Below are 24,786 nucleotides of genomic sequence, written 5' to 3'. Positions count from 1 at the left end.
TTGAAATTAATGAAGTACAAGATTTTCTCTCCTTCTGCTGGCCTTTTTTGTATCAAGCTAAAGTTTTTAGGAGTAATATCATGGTAACTTTTTTTTTTTTTTTTTTTTGAGACGGAGTCTTTCTCCATTGCCCAGGCTGGAGTGCAGTGGCACAGTCTCGGCTCTCTGGGAGCTCCACCTCCTGGGTTCAAGCAATTCTCCTGTCTCAGCCTCCCAAGTAGCTGGGACTACAGGTCCCTACCACCACACCTGGCTACTTTTGTGTATTTTTAGTAGAGACGGGGTTTCACCGTGTTAGCCAGGATGGTCTCGATCTCCTGTCCTTGTGATCCACTTGCCTTGGCCTCCCAAAGTGCTGGGATTATAGACGTGAGCCACCGCGCCTGGCCACATCATGGTAACAATATTTAACTTTTAATCTGAAAAATTAAAACTGTGGTGTTTCCCAGGAACCCCAAAAGTCTATAGAATGATATTTAATATAGGTGCTGGCATGGGTATGTTTACAATATAAAAGAACTCTGTCTTTTTGAACATCAGCTTTTATACTCATGGTATTTTTACCTTTAGGTCAGATCATGAAAAGTCTCCAACCACTGTTGGCATAGTACATTTTGTCTATTTAAGTGCTAAATGCCTCCCTGTAGGGGTTTTATATGAAAAATGAGTGATGCAGATGTATTGGGGACAAACCTGGAATTACTGGAATGTGAACTTCCTTCTTACATTTTCAAGCACTCCGGAAAATTCTCTGTCCCTTAGATCTAAATAAATTCTCTAGTTTTGTTTTCTGATAATCCTGGGAACAGAGCACTCGGTTGTTTAAGGGATCATGTTTTATTCGAAGCTCTATTCCTTTATTTCCAAGAGTCAGTTCTTTTCTTCAACATAGCCTTATTGTACTCCACAAGACTTAGGGTATATGTAGAAAGTGTTCTTTCTACATATGTGGTTCTTAGGACTTTTGGAATGCAGTAGGTATATTTGGGTGGAAGTGGACTAGAAATATTTTGGAATACAATTATTAGGCATTTTATGGTTTACAAATGCTTTATTAGTATGCTCACATATTCTCTTTCTTATACCTTTTTCTTTTCCCTAAAGACCTTCTGGGTTTTGTTTTGTTTTGTTTTGTTTTTTGATACGGAGTCTCGCTCTGTCGCCCAGGCTGGAGTGCAGTGGTGCAATCTGGGCTCACTGCAAGCTCCACCTCCCGCGATCTGGGCTCGCTGCAAGCTCCGCCCCCCGGATTCACGCCATTCTCCTGCCTCAGCCTCCAGAGTAGCTGGGACTACAGGCGCCTGCCACCACACCTGGCTAATTTATTTTTTATGTTTTTAGTAGACACGGGGTTTCACCGTGTTAGCCAGGATGGTCTCATTCTCCTGACCTCGTGATCCGCCCGCCTCAGCCTCCCAAAGTGCTGGGATTACAGGCATGAGCCACCGCGCGTGGCCTCTGGGTTTTTTGTTTTGTTTTGTTTTTTAAGATTATTTGGTGCTTGAAACCTGTAGCTATGATTTTGAATGAACAGGGCTACTTCCAGTAATTAGATCATATAATGAAGATCTGAAAGGGCTTATTTTCATTTCATCTCCTGCCCTTCCCACAATGGACACAGTACAGAAAATCAAGACTATATGTAATTACGTAGTATGTTATACACACATACACACACGATATTCTGTATAGATCAAGACATGTCTTACTTCTTTGTGGGCATTGGGGAAAATAGTTTAGGTATATATACTCTTCCTTCCCGCTCCCACCTCTCCACAAACACACACACACACACACACACACACACACACACACACACGCATGCACGCTGCCTAGAGTTAATTATAAATTATGTATGTGTTTGATCTTCAGCAAAGTGGAAGCATAAAGAATGATGTTTAAATGCACTGTAGAGCCCCAATTTGGAAGTTGTGTTATCGCAAAGCCTTATTAGCATGCAAAGCCTAATTAGGTTAAACTTACTTAACCTAAACTTGCCATTAACTCATTTTTCTGGATATAAATCATAGCCATAACAGTGATTTTTTTCTTTTTATTTATTTTTATAGAGGCAAGGTCTTGCTCTGTTACCCAGGCTGGAATGCGGTGGCGTGACCACACTCACTTGAAGTTTTGGGCTCAGGTGATCATCCTGTCTCAGCCTCCCAACTATAATAGGTGGGACTACAGACACGTGCCACCACACCTGGCTAAGTTTTTTATTTTTTATTTTTGTAGAAATGGGGCCTCACTGTATTGCCCAGGCTGGTCTCAAACTCCTGTCCTCAAGCGATCCTCCTGCCTTAGCCTCCCAAAGTGCTGGGTTTATACACATTAGGCACAACACCAGACCCATAATAGTGATTTAAAAAAAATTTTTTTTTTATTCATTCATTCATTTATTTTTAGACCAAGTCTTGCTCTGTCACCCAGGCTGAGTGTGTAGTGGTGCAATCTCAGCTCACTGCAAGCTCCACCTCCCGGGTTCACGCCATTCTCCTGCCTCAGCCTCCTGAGTAACTGGGACTACAGGCACCTGCCACCATGCCTGGCTAATTTTTTGTATTTTTAGTAGAGATGGGGTTGCACCATGTTGGTCAGGCCAGTCTTGAACTCCTGACCTTGTGATCTGTCCCCTCGGCCTCCCAAAGTGCTGGGATTACAGGAGTGAGCCACCATGCCTGACCCATAATAGTGATTTTTCAACATCAATGCGTATGTATGATATTCTCAACAGTGCTAAATACTGATATCGGCTGTATTCGCTTAATTCTTTATTTACAAAACAACTTTTTAACTAGAAGATTTTTTCCTGTTTCGTAAGGTTTGAGGAATGTAATGGTTCAAAGGGAAAAAAAGCCAACCCAATAACACAGCACCAAAACTCTCTGTGATTTTACAACTGGATCATAAGGATACCTGTGGTATTCGAAAACCTAATTATAGTTATACCTCTTGGCGTAATTATAAGCTCCTCTCCTTCCAGACAGAAAAATTAAATGGTGAAATGTTTATGTACATACATAGCACCAATGTGGAATAAGCCCTGCTATTTCTCTACATGAAAAATAAATGTAATTGGGCTAAGTTGACATTTTCTAGAGAGGACACATAGGGTAGGAGATGCTAAAGCTGTTTCTCTCTCCCCTCAGAAACAAAACACTGTAATTGTCATTTGAATTAGAATGTACCATGCCAGGGACTGAGGCTTTCTTTAATGATAAAATACAATCCATGTAATGTTCTTCTATGGAGAGAATTTGTGTTGACAGGTAAGTATTACACATGGACAACTTAACTCAAATGTTTTTAAAATGTACACCCAGAATTTTTGTCTTTGTGTAAAATATTACTGCTTTTTCGTCTTTGAAACGCCAAGGTTTTCCCCTTTGTTCTCAGATAGCAGTCAGTAATCCTGCACTTTAAATTCAAATTATTGGCTGGCTTAGATCCTGACTGAAAAATTTGGGAGGAATAAAGGATCATGGATTTGCCTGAGGAAAGATGAGTTCACAAAACCTCAGGAATGAATTAAATGCAAAATGAGTTATTTGTTTTGGTGGTTTGGTTTTGGGATTCTTTGTAGCAAAACCTCATGGATTCTATCAGTTTGGATTTTGGAAATTAAGTTAGATGGGACTAGTATTGTCTTTGAGAGAGACTTGTTGAGAACAGACTGAAGAGGAAAAGCTCAGGTGAACACATGATTTGCATCCAGTACATGTTGTAAATTATTGGCATATTTTGGCTGTTCCTCAAACCAGGCCTGGCTGCATCTGTGCTTAGAGGTAAAACTAATAAGAGGACCACATTTTGGGTTCTTCGTGTGAGCTCAGTACTGTGTGAGTGAGTCACTTACATCAACATAGCCATATGAGTTGAGTATTAGTATTACTTCTATTTTAAGACAGGTAGATATAGGTTGAGAGGGCTTGGGTAATTTGAAAGGACACAAAGTCAGGATCTAAATCCAGCCCTCCTGGTCCAGAGGTTCATCCTTGTGATCCTGACTGTTCTACCCCACAGGAGCTGCTGTTAGCTTTATTTCTCTGTGCCTGAAAACTAAATATCCTATGTACTAAACCTTTCTTTTAATAACACATAAAACTGGAAAACAAAAGTTCATAAATAATCACCTTACCTGAAGAGATGATTTTTGCTAGATTTTGTGGATTGTGGAGGAATATTTTTCCTCTAATCTCTTAAGATCCTGTGAGCCTGAGAACTAAAACAACAAAAGACAGAATAACAGCAGAAAAAAGTTCGTATGGAAGAAGCTCAGCAACTGGTTAAAGCCAGAGACATGTATACCTAACATAGTAGGGTATAGGGAGGGAATAGTGAGGAGAGAGAAAAGGGCTCTGGGAGGAACCGCTGGGTTTCTTTATGGAAGAGGAAGGGGTTTCTAGAGATAAGCAAGTTTGTTCTTGCGATTGTGAGTGGTCTTTTGGTCTTTCTGTTTTCTTCATGGTCACAGATGGTCCCTGGAGAGGGGATTTGTGGTAGGTTTACTCTTGGCCTCCTTTCTGGGGGTAAAGGCCACCTGAAGAGGAAAATTATGGCAGCCTAATTTTCTTTAAGTTTCAGCTTCTAGTCCAGTCAAGAAAGCTCCAAGAAAGCCGCTTTTTGTATCTGTTGAATCTCAAATATCTTTAGCTTAAAACAATCTTTATAACTGTGGAGTTCTGAGTGGGTCTCTGTAGGTGTTTTGATCTTCTATTTTGTATCGTTGGATAAAACGTGTCATTTTCCTGGCCCTCAGAACCCTCTGATGGCATTTCTTCTCCCTCAAAAGGAAATCAGTCTTTAAAATGGCACAGAAGTTCTGCATGGGCTCTCCTCTCCAACTTCTCCGACCTCTCCTGATCATCTCAACCTTGTGCAGTTTGCTCCAGCCACAGCCACCTGCTTTCGTTTCTGTAGTTCTCCGAGCACTCCTCTTCTCCTGCATGTTTGCATGTGCTCTTCCCTCTGCTTGGGGTGCTTTTCCCCAGAGAACTGCATAGCGCACTCATTTTCTTCACAGCCTTCCCTGACTAGCTTATATAAAGCAACAGCTCCAGGCTGGGCAACATAGTGATAGCCCATCTGTACAAAAAAAAAAAAATAAAATAAAATAAAAAATTAGCTGGGTGTGTGCTGTGTGCCTGTAGTCTCAGCTACTTGGGAGACTGAAGTGGGAGGTTCGCTTGAGCCCAGGAGTTAGAGGATGCAGTGAGCCGTGATTGCCACTGCACTCCAGCCTGGGCAACAGAGTGGTACCCTGTCTCAGTCAGTTAATCAGTCAGTAAAATGAACTAGTGACCCTCCTGTCTGAACTCTCTTTTTCCCAACTCTGCATTGTTCTCTCCATGGTATCGCTGTCTCTTGTATTTTCACTTGTTTATTTATTTATTTGCTGTTCCTAGGCAGTGACTGTGTTTTGTTTATTGCTATATCCTCAGCAACTAGATGAGTGTCTGGCACATAGAAGATGCTCCAGAAATATTTGTTGAATAAAAGAAAGAAATGAAAATGTGTGAAAACGTACACAGACATGCCTGTGCACACACAAACATGCACAATATCATACATGGTATTGTGCAGCCTGCTTTGCATTGTATCAGGACTAGTATTACATTGTATCGCTATTTTTGTAATTTTTAAAATTATTAAGACTTTTGACAGTGTAAATTGTCTTGGTAAAAATTATTGAGATTTAATTGGAGCTACATGATTTGTTAACCTGGGCTTGTCCTGTAAATGTTAGTTGGCCATGATTTTATTTTTTACTTTACCTTTAATTTACAAAGCCAGTTAGTTGCTAATCCTGTTAGCAGCTTTCAACATCAATATTCCCTACTCCCATTACTACTAAGTCACTCTTTTTAAGAGTCATAATTGTGCCATGCTTTTAAAAATATTAAAGAAAATGAGCTTTTTAGACTGCTAAAACTGGGTTTAATTCTGATTCTCCTATTGCCAGCTCTTGTGTTCCTGGGCAAGTTATTTGACTTCTGAACCACAATGTTGTTGATTATTAAGATGGTTATGATAATATTGAACAGAGTCATTTGCAGGTTTAATTGAAATAATTCATATAAAAGTGGTGCCAGTTCCTGTTTATACCCTGAAAAATAACTGCCAGGCAGATTGGAATACTTGACTCTGTATTTTTTAACCTCACAATATAAATGGATATTGTGTGCATAATTTTAAAGATGTTTCCCCACGCTGCCTGTCTTCTGATTGTTCAAACACTAATCGAGGCACTGCTGTGAAGGAACTTTGCAGATGGAATTAAGGTTACTAATCAGCTGACCTTAGGTTGGGGATAGTTTTTTGAATGATCTAGGTGGGCCATCTGTAAATAATTACATAAGCTTTTAAAACTAGACAACTCAGGCCAGGTGTGGTAGCTCACACCTATAAATCCCAGCACTTTGGGAGGCTGAGGTAGGCAGATCATGAGGTCAAGAAATCAAGACCATCCTGGCTAACATGGTGAAACCCAGTCTCTACTAGGAAAAAAAAAAAAAAAAAAAATTAGCTGGGTGTGTTGGCACGCACCTGTGGTCCCAACTACTTAGGAGGCTGAGGCAGGAGAATCACTTGAACCTGGGAGGCGGAGTTTGCAGTGAGCTGAGATAGCGCCGCTGCACTCCAGTCTGGGCAATGGAGCGAGACTCCGTCTTAGAAAAAAAAAAAAAAGCAGACCAACTCAGAAACTCAGAGATGAGGCAGAAGAGGGAACCAGTGGAGAGACTGGGCACAAAGAGAAAAGACTTGTAGGGTAAGAGGAGACTCCACCTGCCATTGCTGACTTTGAAGGGGCCATAAGCCAAGAAATGCAGGTGATCCCTAGAAGTTGAGAACAATACCCACAGGCAGCAAGGAAATGATGATAAAGCCTCAAGTTCCCCTATCATGGATCCTGGTGGCACTACTCCCTCCTTAGTGTCTTTCCCCAGAGCTCCTAGGCTGTCAGTCAGGGTGTAATTTTATAGAGTTATTCCCTGCATTTAATATGTCATTGTGCATATGTTTTTTAAAAATTTTTTATTTATTTATTTGTTTTGTTTTGTTTTTAACATAAAGGGACTTAAGCAATATGCAGACCCCAGAGACTCAGCACTGGGCAAGCCAGCCATAAACACTTCCCTTTTTTTTTTTCTTTTTTGAGACGGAGTCTCGCTCTGTCACCCAGGCTGGAGTGCAATGGCGCGATCTCGGCTCACTGCAAACTCCACCTCTCGGGTTCAAGTGATTCTCCTGCCTCAGCCTCCTGAGTAGCTGGGACTATAGGCATGTGCCACCACGACTGGCTAATTTTTATATTTTTAGTAGAGACAGAGTTTCACCATATTGACCAGGCTGGTCTCAAACTCCTGACCTTGCGATCTGCCCATCTTGGCCTCCCAAAGTGCTGGGATTACAGGTGTGAGCCACCATGGCCAATGCTTCCCTTTTTACATGCATTCGATCTGTGAGACAGGGAGAAATTACTGAAGTTTGAACTTTTGTTCTTTCTTCTTCAAAACTTGAGATAATGTACACAGTCCTCTGCATATAAGAAGATAGAATGAGTGTACTTTTTATCTCCAAAATTGTATATAAGGATATTTGAAAGGGAGTCAAGTGTGTAGTTTAGAAATAGTCTTCTTAAACATTCACATAGCTCCTTTCACAGAAATAAAATTCTCTGAGCCCTTTTCATTATGATTTACCAAGTCTGGGCTTGTTTTTACTGTTGTTGTTGTTGTTGTTTAAAGAAAATTCTCTTCTAGTTGATTTCTGGAAGTTGAATGGCAGGGAGATGAAGGTACCTTGAAGGTAAATTTTTGTATGACTAACTTTTCTCTCTTGTGCTAATTATACGTGCTTTCACTTTTCTCCAACAGTCTCCAAATTCATCTTCCCTCTGGCCTTTGATGTGTGTCTGTCAGCTAATATTTTTATACAGATGGTATTTTCAAGTTCCTGCCAGAAGAATTCCGGGGAATACTTTCTCATCTTGCTTTCCAGGTCTCTCCCGCCTCTCTGCCTCCCTCTTCTTAATCTGCTCTTTGTTCTTATGACGTCCCCTCCTATTGTCCCAGGCCACCAGCCCCTTTGACTCCCCTTCTAGGCCAGGTGCTGGCCAGTCACCTCACCGAGATCCCTGAGAGCCCTCAGAACCCTTTGTCTTCCTGTCTTGTGCCATGACTGCCCTGTGATCACTGCTTCTAGGCTGTAGGGCACTGCTAAGCAAAATGATGAATCACTGCTGTCTCTTCAGCAGACTAATTAATAGAAGGCAGTCCTTTGATTCTTCATCTCCTGTTGACTTCCCAACCCATTTCCTTCAATAGCTCTTATTATGTTTTTTACACAGTTTTTAAGTCCCAGTCTGCAGTCTCCACTCAGTCTCTAAGGATGACATTACCACTTTATTTTATTGAGAAGATCTGGGTCAGGGAACACAATTCAGATGTCAACAGGGGCCATTGAGATTATTGAAATGAAAGGGATGTCAGGCAGGGGCTGTTGTGGACTTGCAGGATGCTGGCCGTGCCCAAGGAGGGGCAGCACTGATTGGAGTCTGGGGCAAGCTGGGCTCAGTATTGCCCCATCTTCTGTTTTCTCTAGAAAAATCAAATATCTGGTTTTCTAGTGAAATCTCTACATGTTGAAGTCACATTTTTTGGAAATGCTGTGTGGACTAGAACAAAACACATCTGGCAGCTAGTTATCTTGATTGTAGGGCTTCTCTTTCTTTTTTCACCTCATCGTTTTTCTCTATGTCCATTTGCCAGCATTTCTTTGTCTCCAGGGTCACTTCTTTTCCTTCCTGTCTCACACGTCCAGTTGTTGTCTCTCCACCTTTTATCTGCATAAAAACATTCAGGATATCCCCCTTCCTAAGCACATAGCTAATGACTCCTCCTTCCATACTCTTGCCTGTGTCCTGGTGTCCCGTCTTTTCTTCATTCTTTCATACTGAGTTTATAAACAGTGAAGGGGTCTATGTTCATTGCTCTTACTTCTTCACTCCTTCTTTTAACCCCTACAATCATTTGTCTTCACGACTTCTCTGAAGCTCTCTCATTCCCTGGATCCTATGATTGTACTAACCCGAATTTTCCTCTGTGAACACTACTTTGCCATCTGTTTTCACCAGCTCATCTTGCTACATCCTAACCATGTTATTTCTCCATCTTACTCACTTTTCCTTCTTGAATAGCCCCCATAGCTACCCTTAATTATAAGTTTTTTTTTTTTCTGGTTTTTCCTAGTATTTCATCTGCCCATCTCATGTGACAGCCATACCATATTATGTTAGATTACATTGTAGGTCATTAATATGCCTCTCCTAATGGATCATGATATTTTTTTTCCCCAGAAAGAGACTTTACCTTATTATTACGTTTTTTGGGTCCCCTACAGCATGTAGCCCAGTGGTAGGTATCGAATACATTTTTAAAATAACCTTCACATTATTAATAATTAAAACCTAAGACCATAGGATACCTCTGACACTGCTACCACCAAGCCCTGCAGATTAGAACTTAGGAAGGTTTTTTTTGCTGCATGCTAGGTTTGGCCCACGATAGTCAAAGAAAAAACTTCGTCTCTCACTTGAATGCTTCTTCCACAGAAGATTAACTCTATGATTGTATTCCAGGACAGCTGACTCCACCTGCTGTTTGCAAAATATGGAAGATATATTATCATATAGCAGGGATGAGTTTTCTTCAGAAGTACTGTTCTAGACAGAAATTGGTAAAAACTCAAGTGAATCAAAATCCTTTAGGATAAAACCACATTTAGAATAGTGATCGACGGCAGGGGTGAAGAAAAGAGGTAGTTCCTCAAAGTTAAGCTTTAGTTTTGAGGAGGAGATTTTAACTGTTAATTATGGATAACAACTACTAAAAATGGATAATAATGAGGACTTTTTGGGGAGTGAGGGCTTATTGTTTGCCAAGCTCTCTATGTGAATTACATCACTTAATTCTTACACAATAAGTGGGAATTATGGAATCTCCGTTTTATAGATAAGGACCCTGAAGCACAGAGAAGTTAAGTCAGCTTGTTTAAGGCCACACAGTCAGCGAGTAGTGGAGCTGGGCTTCAGCCAAATCCCAGAGTCCATCCTAGTAACCACTCTGTACCAGAAAAGGGAGTTGAGAGGGGAAAGAAAGGATCAGTCTGGAACATCTGTTTCCTATCCCTATTCCTAGGATCTAAATACCACTTTATAGCGAGTCTGTTCCTGCCCCAAAGACAATTTTGTGGCACCTTTGCACATTGTCCCCCAGTTTCTCTTCCATATTACTCAGTGTTAGCAGAAGAGAAAAGCATACTGGTTTTGTTCCGTTCTAATCTATAGCAATAAAGGGCAGAATATCAATAAGGAAAAATTAACCTACCTGAATTTTAAAGGTGAACTGGGATGTGTTAAATTGTACCTGCAAATACAATTCAGACCATGGGATACTCTACAGGCCCAATAACTCAGTTTCTTCAATGAATAACTTGGAAGGAAAAAGAAAAAAGATGAAGAACGAACCTGTAGATTGAAACATTATTTAAAGATCTATCAACCAACTACAGTGGTGGGTCCTGTTGAAACCCTAATTTAAACAAATGGTTTTTAGATATAACTTTTATAAAATAATTGGGAATGTGATCACTGACTAGAAATGGGGTGATGCTGGCATAGAAATTCCTCTCCCTAACAACAGAAATTATTGCTAATTTGGGGGATATGATAATAGTCTTACAATTACCTTTTAGACATAGGTACTAAAATATTCATGGAAGAAATGATAGGATTTCTTGGATTTGCTGCAAGATAATATGGGAGTGTGGGTGGTGGGAGGATTGATGGAGCCAGATTGGCATGGGTGGTGATTGTTGAAGCTGGTCATGGGTACTTGGCACTTCATCATATTAATCTACTTATCTTGGTACATCTTTCACATTTTCCATAATGAAAGTTTCAGGAAGAAAAAAATAAACTGGTAAATCCAACTTAAATAATAAATTGTTTTAAAACTTTAAATACTTAAGGTATTTTAAAGTCTGGAAAGGTGGTTTAGTCTCAATGAAGTTTAATCCTGGCTCAGCATTCAGATCAAGTAAATATTGTCAGGACACTGGCTGAAACCCAAGGTAAGTTTCTATCCCATATCATTATGGAGACATTCTGGACTTAAAACAATTTAAGAGATGGGGTATTGCTGTGTTGCCTAGGCTGGCCTCAAACTCCTAGGCTCAAGCAATCCTCCTGCCTCAGCCTCCCAAGTAGGTGGGATTGCAGGCTCTTACCACAGTGCCCAGCCAGACTTTTTAATTTTTAAGGGCAATGGGAAAAGTATAAAATTTGCCTTTAACTCCTATTCCTCTTAAGAGAGGACATGGCATGGACCCATAGTGGCCTCAAAAAGCTGCAGTCCTTGATGGTGTCGTGAAGAAGAAGGGTCATGGAATCTCATAAGAAAGAGAAATTGTCATTAATGCTGGTCAGGCAGTTAGGCAAATGTAGCCACAGTAGTCTTAGAAGTTATTTTTTTCATGTTTTCCGGGTCATTAGGGAGATTTTGTTCTTAATCTCAAAAAGTCCTGCTGTATTCTTTTTTGTATTGGTTGACTATTTAAAATCAGTTTGCAGGGGAGAATGTTCTTTTTCTAGAATGTCTTGATAAATTAAGCTTAGGATAGTGTACTTAATTACTGATTTCTGTAGAAGTTAAGAATGCCAGTGTTACATCTTTCTTCACCAAGCCCATCTCATTCAGCTTCCAACTGTGTAAGGATGAGGGGTGGAAGTGGAGGGGCCTTATTTTGCTTTGGAAGTGGATAATGATGCCAGGATGTTCTCACATCACTGAGGGCTTGTGGGTGTGGTGGGTCACTTAACAGAGCCAGCTTCCCTAGCCAGCCTTCTCCTTCCATCCTCTCTCGGACTTCTCCCGTCTTTTAGACCCTTCCTTCCTAAAATTATTTAATGGCTTTGCTTCCATGACCTGTGTTCTCTCCCAGTGCACTTATCAAAAACCCATCTTGTTGCTGACCACTTTTAAATGGATGAAGTTCAGCCATGAATGAACCCAGGGCTCTTTGCTAAACCTTCCGGACCTGTTTTTCCAATACATTGTATATGTATTCACCAAGAGGTTCCATAGGCTTTTGGAACTCAAATGTGAGAAAAATTTAATTATGCACCCCTCGCCACTTTATTTTATGTCTTCTGAATTCTCTGTTCCCACAGAGAAAAAAGTCAGAAACCAGAGTCGTAGAGTCATTAGTGATGTCTGCTGCTTCGTGCCCCAACTGAATCCCCTAAATGCTTTTCTCAGTTTTCCTCTTCCCTGCGTTCTCACTGCTAGTTCATGGCCCTGAAACCATAATTGCATCCCCTGCCTCCAAATTCATCCTCTGATGTGGTCTCCAGCACGATCTTTTGAAATTCTAATTTGATGTTGATTTTTCTCCCGCTTTAAAGCCTTCTGCACTGGGCTGTGAACCTTTTTCATCAGAGTACTGTTGTCATCAAACTTGTGAGCATCTCCTTCAGTATGTGTATTTATTATAAATAATACACACATTATTGCACGGATATATTCAATATTGTAAACACACCTACAAAGTAGAAGTCTCATATTATCTTTCATACAACAGAAATAGTTAGGATGGCTAACTATGCCTTCTGGTCTCACTGCTGAAGGTACTCTTTGATTCACCCCTCTGCTTTCCTGCCTACTGGCCTTCTGTCAAGAAGTCTCCCCTCCTCATTCCCACATGTTCCTACTCACCTCAATCATTCCTGTGCATATATCTACATTTTTGTTTTGTTTTGTTTTTGAGACAGAGTCTTGCCCTGTTGCCCAGGCTGGAGTGCAATGGCGCAATCTCGGCTAACTGCAGCCTCTGCCTGCCACGTTCAAGCAATTCTCCTGCCTCAGCCTCCCAAGTAACTGGGATTACAGGTGCCGGCTACCACGTCCCGCTACTTTTTTGTATTTTTTAGTAGAGACAGGGTTTCACCATGTGGGCCAGGCTGGTCTCAAACTCATGACCTCATGATCCACCTGCCTCAGCCTCCCAAAGTGCTGGGATTACAGGTGTGAGCCACCGTATCCTGCTGTATCTACATTTTATACAGTTTCCAAGTATAGGTATTTTAGTTCCTGTTCTCCATGGTCTTTAGCATTATAGCCTTGATAATTTCTTAATTTCATTGCTTTGACTTCCCCAAATTAATTAAACCATTTACCATCTCTCTAATATTGGATATTCAGATATTTCCAATTACTCATTGTTATTTAGAGTTCTGTAATGAACACCTTTGTGTATGTAATTTTTTCCTGCTTTTTACACATTATTTCCTTAAGACAAATCCATTTGGATGTAATTAGTGACTCTTACTACATATCATGCATTAATGCTTTCCTAAAGGTTTTGTATTAAATACAGTGCCACTAACAATGAATGACCAGCAATTTTTCTACAACATCGCCACCAGTGAGTGTTAGGATTTTGTGTGTGTTTTGGTATATGTAAAATGGTAACTCATGGCTGTTTAATATGCATTTTTGGTTACCATTGCAGATGAAATTTTCCCCATATACTTATTTTTTTTTTCTAATAAGACTAGGATTTCAATTTTTTTCTTAAAATATATACACTTAAATGAAGTTGTATTTTACATACTATATAGTAATCATTCCTTTATCAAATTTGCAGCTCTGTTAGCTTCTCTAATAATAAAATAGTCGCATACTATTCTGCCTATTTGTTGGATGAGAAAACTTGAGGCTTAGATAGGCTAAGTAACTTGACAGATCATATAGCTAAAAGTTGTGGCCGTGGGGTATTAAAAGTCAGGCTGATTTATTTCAAATTCTACCCTCTAAGTCATCTTGCTTGTTTCCTTTGACAAAAACAATACCTATTGTTTATAATAAAATTATGAAATACAGATAAGCAAAATGAAAAATTAAATCACATTAATCTGAAATCCTGCCACACAGTAACAACCACTGTCAACATGGTGTCATATGATAGCATACCTCAGAGGGAGACACAAGACCCACTGACTGGGGGTGGGAGAGGTTTTGAAAAAATGTGCGTGTACCTCTCCTTTCATCTCCCCTCCCACATCTGTCTCTAATTAAAGATGTTACTGGTAGTAGACTGCTCTGGGATCCGTGACGAAGGGGAAGAATAAAGTGTTGAAAGCCATAGATGGTTATCCTTCCTGACTTTTATGTGTGTGTATATTTATGAAAAAGCAGATCCTTTAGTATATCATGAGTGTCCTTCTATGTCGTGAATTACTGGTAACCACTCCTGTAACCTGGTTCTGCTTAATATTCTGATGGATGTACCTCAGTGTATAGACATTTAGACTGTTTCCATTTTTTTAATTGTAAATATTATAACATTCTTGTGAAAAGAATATATATTTATCTTTGCTCAGTTTTCCATGTTTTTCTTGTAAGTCTAATAAATGTAGAATGCTGGGCCAAAGGCTATTTTATTTTTAGGGCTTTTGATGAGCATTGTCAATTGCCAGTTTACCAACCAAAAAAGCAGCTATCAATCTGGTCTGTGGTAAAATGAGAAGGAAAATGGGGGAGGAGATGAACCCACCAATCCATTTTTTTTTTTTTTTTCCTTAAACACACATGATGCAGAGATCATGGTTGTAATCTGACAATGAAAATGTGCCTACTCCATGTGGGACATTTTATGGGAAAGAGTCTCTGCTGTTCTTGTGGGGTCAGTAATGATAGAGTTCATAATGGGCCAACCCACTTTTCAGACCTATGATGACCTCACCGGGGTATGTTAGTTCCTGCAGTTCTACTGACATGATAAAGTGTTATATTCCAGTGGGCTGAAGTCATTGCTTTTATTCAATCACTATACAAATTTCACATTAGTTCAGAATGGCCTTTCACAATGCTTGTGGGATCTCAGTGGTTTGACTTCATATTTTTTGAGTGATATTTGCAGTCACATATTGGTTAGTGATTGAGTGGAAGTACTTGATTTTACAGGATTTCTTGGATATAGATGCCTGAATTTTGAGAGTGGTGCAGTCATTTCTTCCACATTGTCAAAAAGGATAGAACATATTTCAGGACATTTATAGAATGCTTTTTTCCTCTGAGGACATGATGACTGACTATAATCCGCAATCTCTGATTTCTACCCTGATGCTTCAAGAAGTGTACAAATAATGGGAACATCTACTCTAAAGTTCTTGCCCCCAACTGAATTGAAACCCACTGTTTAAATATATTGTTATGTAATTTTACACTATAATTCATATTTTTATATAGTTTTAATACATTGTTATGTAAATTTTGCACTTCAGTCCATATTATTCTCATATAAAATAAAGTTTTAAAATATTTGCCACAAAGAAAAATTGGTATATAGTTGGTATACCAGGAAGCTGAACCATGTTCTTTGCTTCACTAGGCTGCCAGTACAGTCTCATATAGCATGTTACTGTACATATGTTTACTTTTATATAAAACTTTATGGCAGACTTTAATCATTTCAGTCAATTCAGTCAAAATTTTCAAAGAATGACAACTTTTGAATTACACAACTGCTCAGAATCTTTGAATTATGATCTTATTGTGGAAAATAAAAATAATTTGGCAGTATTGGCAAAGAAAGCAAGCTATTACTAAACACTTCAAATATGATTGCAAAGCAACATGTTAATTTAAAAACATGTGGGCCTTGTTTGATGTAATATGTCAGTAGATATTACAAATACTAAAATTTTGGAACCTCGAGGGAAATTGACTATACTGACTTTTATTTTGGCATGGAAAATGGGTTCACTGAGGACTTTGGGACATGGGATTATCAGATTATTCATTGAGCTAATATTTACAGCACAGTGCTTAGTACTGTGGGAACACAGAAAAAACTGCACACTAAACCTTTTAAAGCATGAGGGATGAATCCCAAGCCCTCATCCATCCTCAGATTTGCAGATATACCATAACATGTAATTTCTTCATCTCTTTAATGTCTATTTATTTTATTGGCTAAAGGCTATCACTTCCTTGTACCACTTGATCTTCACTTTGATTGCTAGGACTGACTGCTGGCTTTTTTCTAACAATCCCACAAAGAAATAAGTTTGAAGTTTGCTCATGAGAGTTACTAGATAGTCAGAAAACAAAGCTTTCTTGGAATACAGATGTTTATTGGTTGGCTGAGCTCCATGTAACTAACACAGCCCAAGCTTGTGATTGGAATTTGCTTCTCAGCTAAGTTACTTGTCAGCTCTACTTGTCAGGGACTCTTCATCTACAATTTGAAAATGCCAAGCATCTATTTGAAAGAATCTGTTATTTGAGGAACAATGTCTTATGGAGAAAGCAAAACAGACTTTTGGAATATTTAAACAGTGAACATTAATATGTGATTAAATACCCGAATGAATGGGTGGTGGAAATAGTACCGGGTGTTGGCAAAGAGAGAAAAGGAAGACTACTTAGGGACATAATATGTATTGAGCCACAAATACAGTTTTGAGCGTGTTGCTAGTAGAGGTTTCCATGTTGGTAGTAGAGGAGAAAGTAGGGTCTTTAACAAAGGGTACAGAATGAGTATGGCCTCAGAAACAGGAGTAGATATGATATACCGAAGAAAAAGCCAGCCATCCTGGAGGCATGAAGACCAAAAATAGAAGGAGATGAGGTTGGAAAAGTCGGAAAGGCAAGATGTGGAAGGTATTTAATGTCAAACTCAAGGATCTAGACTTTACTCTGCAGACATTGAAAACCAACTGGAGACTAGTGTAATTAAAAAGAAAGTTAAAGGCTGGGTGCAGTGGCCGATGCCTGTAATCCCAGCATTTTGGGAGGCTGAGGTGGAAGGATTACTTGAAACCAGGAGTTAGAAACCAGCCTGGGTTACAAAGTGAGACCTCATCAGTATGAAAAAATAAAATAATAAACTAGTCAAACGGGCACACCTATATTCCTAGCTTCTCAGGAGACTGAAGCAAGAGGATTGCTGGAGCCTAGACTTTCGAGGCTGTAGTGCGTTGTGATTGTACCACTGCACTCTAGCCTGGATGACAACGTGAGACCCTGTCTCCTAAAAAAAAAAAAAAAAAAAAAAAAAAAGCCCAAAACAACAACGAAATGGTTAAGACCGTCTGTGCACATGAATTGGTGATGAGTAATTTAGTGCTATATTTTCTCTGTATTTATTTGGAATCATATAAACCTATATTTCAGTACAGAAGGGCACTGAGTCACACTTAGGTGACATATTTCCTCCCAAAATCCCAGCGAACTTCAGGAAGTGGTGGGGGTGATTCAGCAAGGGGATATCTTCCTGACCATGTGATGGTTGTGGCTGCATAGAGCTCTTTTTGCCAGGCTATGAGAACAATCTTTCCGTAATTTCTGTTGACGCTGACTCAACGTTTTCTCAGATGGAAACTTGGGGGTAAGACTAGATGGGAGCAAACGTGGAAGATTTAGAGTCTCTCTGCTAAGTCTTCCTCCTGAAGCTTTTCTGAAGGGCCGGAACCTCCTGGAGAGGCCTTACTTACCAAAGAAAAGATAGATATTGGTCAGTTAGCTTGATTCTTTGATTACTTATGATAAAAAATAAAGAATATGACAGGCTTTTATATTCCCAGTACCCCAAGATTGGCTCTAATGTTAGATGGGTCTTAAAAGTTCATGGAAGTGCATGTATAGTCTTATTTTAGGTATCTTAACCTAAATTGTGCAGAGGTATGTTGTACTGGATTGACCTAACCTAACTAATAGATCTTTTGAGATTTTATTTTGTATAATTTATAAAATGGAAAGTATTATCAATGTAGCATAAAGATTAAGAAATGAGCTCTGAGGCCGGGCGCGGTGGCTCAAGCCTGTAATCCCAGCACTTTGGGAGGCCGAGACGGGCGGATCACGAGGTCAGGAGATCGAGACCATCCTGGCTAACACGGTGAAACCCCGTCTCTACTAAAAAAATACAAAAAACTAGCCGGGCGAGGTGGCGGGCGCCTGTAGTCCCAGCTACTCGGGAGGCTGAGGCAGGAGAATGGCGTAAACCCGGGAGGCGGAGCTTGCAGTGAGCTGAGATCCGGCCACTGCACCCCAGCCTGGGCGACACAGCAAGACTCTGTCTAAAAAAAAAAAAAAAAAAAAAAAAGAAATGAGCTCTGGAGCTGGACTACCTGGGTTCTGGTCCTGATTTCTCCACTACTTAACCTTGGGCAAGTTATTTAACCCCTCTGCCTCGATTATCTCATTTAGAAGATGGAAATAATTTACTTCTTTCCTAGGATTTTTGTCAGAATGAAACGAACAAATTTGTTGTTTATTTACTAAGAGTAAAGCTCTTAAAATATTGCCTGGTATATATATTCCCAATAAATATTGCAATTAGTGTATCATAAATGAAAAAAATTAAAGCAGGTAAAGCTTAAGTGATTAAGTGACTTAGGTAGTTATCTGGCAACATGACTACACCAGGATTAGCATTTCTTATTTTAAGACAGTCTACTGAAGTAGCTGGTTTTTTAGACCAGAGATCAGCAAATCTTTTCTTAAAAGGGAAGATATAAACATTTTATACTTGTGGATCTTACGGTCTCTGTTGCTACTACTCAACTCTGTCATTGTGTCTTGGAAAAATCAACCACAGGCAAAATGTAAATGTATGGGTGTGGCTGTGTTCCAATAAAATTTCATTTACAAAAACAGGTGGCAGACCCACATTTGGCCTTCTTACAGACCCTTGCTTTAATCACTTAAGTCATATCTGAAAGGAGACTACAGATTCCATTTCATTTTGAAGGCTGAAATATGGCATTATGTATTATAATAAACAGAAACTTTGCTTTTTAATGACTGTTTAACGTGTTAGTCTCATGATGGTCATACTTTAGGATAGCAAAGGGATTTAGAAAATAAACAATAGTAACAAATGTGTTTTTTATCTCAAAGAGATCCATAGAAATCACTTATTTAATGGTTGGAGAATTATCTTGGAATTTGAGACCTGAGGTTATGGGCAGGATGTTAAGAGTTTGTTTGATTAAATGGACCCAAATATAGACTGGTTTCTTTTTTTTCTTCTCTATTATGGGATAGGTTTGTGAGTCAAATAAAAAGCTGTTTGTAAGTATACTTGTCATTTCACTAAGGGTTTTTCTTCTGGGAATGTTGTTTGCATGGGTTTGGATTTTTTTATGCCTTACTTTTCAGTTTGATAATGTGTTCTTGTTTTCAAATTAAACTTGTCATTGAGCCTTTTTGCGAGTGGCTATGTTGGTTAGTTAGTATTTATAGCTTAAGTCTGTTTCTGAGGAAATGACTAAAGTCTCTTTGCATTCAATCAAAACTGTAGAACAAAGAACATCTTTGACTTACTTAAACAAGTCCTATGATGAAAACTCAAAAAATATAATGGTTCATGTTTATAAATGTTTTTGTGTATTCAGTCCTGGTTAGGCCAAATAATCAGAGCTCTGTGCTGAGGGAGGGATCGAATATATTCAGTGCCTGTTAGTTAATGTGAATTTCTCTGGAGCACATTCAGGCAATGCTTATTTTCTCATAATCCTCCTCCCATCTTCGCCTGCCCCCCGCCCCACACCGCCACCACCACTTTTTTCATTTTACATATTGTTTTGAACTGGGTTTTATAGAACATAGGGGTTTTTTTTTCCTCCTTCTTCTTCTTTTTAAACTCTTCTACTAATTTTCTCCTTTCTCATTCCTAGCCAAGAGCCCTGATCCAGGTGAAGCATGTAAACCTTGCACATGGAATTCCCAGCAAGGAGGCTGGTGTGGATCAGGGCAGGGCCTGGGAAGTGACTGACTTGCAGAAACCCGCTGTGTCTTGTTCTCTTCTGGAGACCCCTGCTTCACCATGTTGTGAACATCTGCAGCCCCCCACTGCACCCTAATCTTGCCCTCTTACTGTTGATCAGTCCTCATGGAAGTGTAGGTGCCCTTCCTTCTGCTCATGATGTTCCAGGGCAGGAGATGAGGGGGCTGAGTAGGGAAGAAGAGAAGGCCCAGGTCCTGTCTGCTCAGACCTGGGCTGACGTCTGCCCTGGGACTCAGGCTGGGACTTGTATTTTACCATAAAGGCCCTATGACAGGTGGTGGTTGGATTTTGGTGTTAGATCAGCTGTGTTGTGGACTGACTGGGATTTTCTGCACTCGCTTTTAATCTAATTGTTACTTGGTTCCATTGATTGTTTCAGCTCTTTCATAAGCAGCTGGAGGAACCACTTCCCCAACTAAATCTTGGGTCTAAGTATGAAACATGAAAGTGAAATCGCACCGCACAAGGCTGCACATCCACTCACTTCTGCCTCTGCTCTCAGAAGCACATGAGGGTGGGATTCCTAGGAGCTCACTTTGAAAACTGCTCATTAACATGACTGTTTACTTTCAGAGCACAGCCTAGTCTTAAACTTGAGCTTGCCTATGTATATATCATAAATTACTTAAAATTTGCTGGGATTAGTGTGTATATATGGGCCATATATGAAGCCAGCTGTAGGAGAAAGCAGAACGGACAGATACTTACCTGATGTGATTTGATGGGTTGTTGAGAAATTCCATGATGAAAATCCACACTCCCATTCATTTCTGAAATTCCATAGTCAGTAATGCATTTTATTTCGCTGTTAAGCACCTGCCTTTTCTGAAGCTTTTTTTTTTTTTTAAATAAAAAATGTCCTCATGAAGGATATACATTAAGTTCTTGCAGCCTTGGAGCTGATCCTTTTGCTTCCCTGTTTGATTAAACATCTTGGGTTAATGAATCCTCAAAAGGACAGATAGAAGGAAGGAAACAGCCATATCCGTACATCACAATTTTGTCTAGGACTGGCCCTGACTCTGTATGCATTTGTAAAACACGTGTGGCAATAGCTCTTGTATTTAACTGGCAGACATCTTGCTTCCTCCTTTGGATGCAGGTAGTTCTGAGGTATTTGAAGAGAGGGCATCTCAAAAGGAACTTGCACTGTTCTTAAATATTCTTTTAGTACCAAAATATATTTTATTACTGTATCATGGTGAGGATATATGTGCCCGTATATACTAATGGGAATTTTCCCCTAAGTATGAGTTATTCAAGAGATAAGAGAATCAGAAACGCAAGTCTGAAAAATAATGTATGTATTTCTACTTATTTTATACAGCTTGTTCCTGTTGGACAATAAAATAATAGATTGTGGGCATTTCCAATTTTTTTTTACCTTAATGACAAAATATTGCAAAACCATGGTTCATTCATTTACTCAACAAACATTCATAGAGTACCTACCATGTGCTACTACTACTTTGTGCTATAAGAATTAATGATGGTGGCTTCAGCGGAAAAATTAGTCATCAGGGAATATTTGAGGTTGTCCAGTAACTGAGGAAGGAAGGGAGAGAAGGGTGGAGTACTGGATGGGGACGAAGGAAGAAGGAGGATAGGAGAGAAAGGATGGATGGAAGGAAGTCCTTAACACATGTTTTGTTGTTTTTAATTTTACTCATGTTATCTAGTTTAATGTTTTTTATATACTCAGCCATTTGCCACTTTTATTTTTTCTGATGCGCTATAATTTTCACTTGTCATTTTTGTATTTGTTTCTTTTCAGTATAAAAGAACGTGTGGATCAGTTTGCTAAGTACATCCAAGATTTGAAGAACTGAAATAAATCAGCATTAAACCTGCTTTTTAAAAACGTAAGTGAACTCACTTCTGGCCATGGTTCATTTCAGACTCTAAAGCCTGCAATTACTTCTCAGTGTGTGTGAATTTTTTTCCAGTAGTAAAGTTACTTGACTCTAGTGAGTCTACTAATTAAGTCTAGGAGTGTTTGTATCCACTCCCCCTTTTAAAACCTGTAAATTCTAAGAGTAGCATGAATAACATAGGTGGCTGTAGGACTTAGACGTGGCAGGCAATGAGCAAATCTTCATTGGGCACTGAGAAGGAAAACACAGATGACCTGGTAGTATATAAAATAAAAAGCATAGCCCTCTTCTCGAGTCCTTCATCACTCTCCACCTCACAGACCGTTTCACCACCTTATCTACACCAGTGAGAATTGCTAGTTGACCCATTAATGACCCAGTAGGCTTAGAATATGAGGCATTCGTTTCTCACAAGCATATTTACCCACTTCCTCCCTATTTCTCTTGCTCAGTAATAATAACTACTATTTATTAAGCTTCTATCAAGTAACAAGCATTTGATTAATTTGATTCCATATTCATTCCACAAATAGTGTTTCTGAATGCTTGCCGTGTGCCAGGCATGGCCCTGACACTACTTATTACCTTATCCTCATGGCACCCTTTCAGGGTAGGAGTTAACACTTCAGTCATCTGGATGAGGATATGAGAGAGGTAAGGAGCATGCTGACGGTCACCTAGCCAGTGAATGTGAACTGTCTGACTTTCTCTGATTTGCCGTATCCTAAAGCATGTTTAGATGGTTTTCCTGGCATGGATGTCAGTAAGAGATTGGAACCCCCTGGATCGTATTCATAATAGGAATGTGATTCTCTTCCTTTTAAACCTTGGCTGCAGTCACAGAAAGGAAGGAAGTTAGAGAAACATCCTGTCACACAGCTTTGGTACCTGTGTGGGGAGCTAAGAGATCTGATGTCCAGTTCCAGTCCTTTCATGAATTTCCTCTGTGTCCATGAGCTACCTAATGTCCATGGGAAACAGTTGATCTTATGCCAACCAAAGGGCACGGACCAGATGCTTTCAAGGGTCTGTCTCAGTCAGCTCTTTGCTGAAGGACCTTATGCATGGAGGAAAGTGCATACATCATTAAGTGGATAGCTTGAGGGAATAAATGTCACAAAGTAGACACACTTCTTCAGTCAGCACCTTGATTAGTAGAAAATTACCAGCACCCCAGAGCCTTCCTCCCCTCATGCTCCAGGAGCAACCAATATCCTGCCTTGTGATGCCTTTGTTTAGTTTGTTTTTATGAATAGAATCATACAGTGAATATTCTTTTGTGTCTACCTTGTTTTGCTTATTATGTTTGTGAAATCTACAATATTATATACAATATTTTTTGCATTCTCTTTGCTCTCATGCTATTCAATTGTATACCTATTTTACAATTGCTGGACATTTAGATAGTCTCTTGCTTGGGCGTATTACTAATAGTGCTGCTATGAATGTGTTGTGCATATCTTTTGGTGATGATTCTATTTTGTTTGTTCAGGGACTAAAGTAATTTTAATTCATGGCACTTCGGAATGATGTTGAACTTTAGGTAGCCAAGTGATTTGTCTGCTTCAATGTGATGTTCCAAGCTGCTTACTCAACAGGAAGATGTTTTTGTAGATTACTTTTGTGGGGTGTGGCCAGGTGGAAGCCCTCTCTGCTATGTGAGTGTTGTGTTGGGGCTTATTGCCCTGGCAGAGAAGGGTCTCAGTTGCATGGTACAGGAAGGGACTATGTAGGGGAAGAGGAAATACATCCAGAAGAGAGATGTGTCTGGATTCCCATAGAAACTGTCAGGATATCTTAACAATCAGATCAAGAACCTGGAAAAGTAAGAGCCCCAGGGAAGACTGAGCTTATGAGACCCGATGTGTCTAGGGAGACGAATAGAGAAAGAAAAATGGAGGCAGGCCTGAGCTCAGAAGGAGTTCTCAAAGAATTTTCTGAACAAATTCATTAAGCCTAACTTGTTTTAAGGAAGTTTTGAAAAACCAGTCCCTAAAAGTATGAATCTTGAGTCAAGAATAAACTTAAAAGTATAGAACTAGGAAAAAATGTATTTTCCCAAACAAATACAGGATGTGAGCACGTGGACTTTGCCTCAAGACCTTTCTGCATTCAGATCACAATTCCACCACGTTCTTGTCTCATGACCTCTCTGGGTCAGCGTCCACATCTGTAAAATGGATTGGTAAAATGTCCACCTCTAAGATGCCCCCAAAATTTGCTGTAACAATTGACTACAATAGTGTTAGTAGTGTGCTTCAGGGCACATAGACCTGGCACTAAAAATGATAGTCATTATATTTCTCATTCTTGTTACTAAGATTACCCATTTGTATCTGATACTTTATGAGAGTTTTCAGATCACTTTTTAAAAATAGGAGATTTTGGTTTTTAATTTCAGTGTAGTGAATACTAACAAAAAAGATTTTTCTACTTGCCTCACTTTAGACTGAAACTCAGAGGAAGGATGAAAGGAAATATTTGTCTGTGTGTCCTTGGCATGTCCCTCCCCAGGGTGAGTCAGTGAAGACACTCTTGGTTTTCGGCACTGGTTTACTTGTTCAAAAAGAGACCAGTGGAGCTGAGATTTATAGGAAAGTAGGGTCATTTTGCACAAAGGAAATTTGTAATTGTGTATATTATACTTTTTTTTTTTTTTTTTAAAGAGACAGGGTCTCGGTTTGTCGCCCAGGCTGGAGTACAATGGTGCGATCCTTGCTCACTGCAGCCTTGAGCTCCTGGGCTCAAGTGATCCTCCCACCTCAGTCTCCTGAGTAGCTGGGACTACAGGCGTGCACCGTGCCCGGCTAGTTTTTGAATTTTTTATGGAGACAGAGTCTTGTTTTATTGCCAAAGCTGGTGTTGAACTCCTGGCTTCAAGTGATCTTCCCATCTTGGCATCCTACAGTGCTGAGATTACAAATGTGAGCCACTGCTCCCAGCTGTACTTTCAGTCTTAGGTGTTCTGGGAACTGGCAAATATATGAAATTTCATTTGCCTAAGAGTGCAAGCAATACCCTAGTCTCTCCTCTGTGCCAGTGGTCCTTGAGT

General features: G+C 39.7%; 1 protein-coding gene across 21 annotated transcripts in view; it reads left to right on the top strand.

Annotated features, from left to right (window-relative positions):
- The window catches only part of LOC105492173 (PPFIA binding protein 1), a 176,821-nt gene that overhangs the window by 36,372 nt on the left and 115,663 nt on the right, over positions 1 to 24,786 (top strand). For 20 of the 21 annotated variants that reach the window (XM_071071979.1, XM_071071981.1, XM_071071989.1 and 17 more), the window contains one exon: positions 21,635 to 21,722. The gene's annotated coding sequence lies outside the window, so the exon portion shown is untranslated. Of the gene's footprint in view, positions 1 to 21,634; positions 21,723 to 22,343; positions 22,389 to 24,786 lie in introns of all 21 variants that reach the window. The other variant, XM_071071988.1, reaches the window with a different exon arrangement.

The sequence above is a fragment of the Macaca nemestrina genome, chromosome 10, assembly GCF_043159975.1.
Source record: "Macaca nemestrina isolate mMacNem1 chromosome 10, mMacNem.hap1, whole genome shotgun sequence".
NCBI lineage: Eukaryota > Metazoa > Chordata > Mammalia > Primates > Cercopithecidae > Macaca > Macaca nemestrina.
This window is presented reverse-complemented; position numbering and strand designations above follow the sequence as displayed.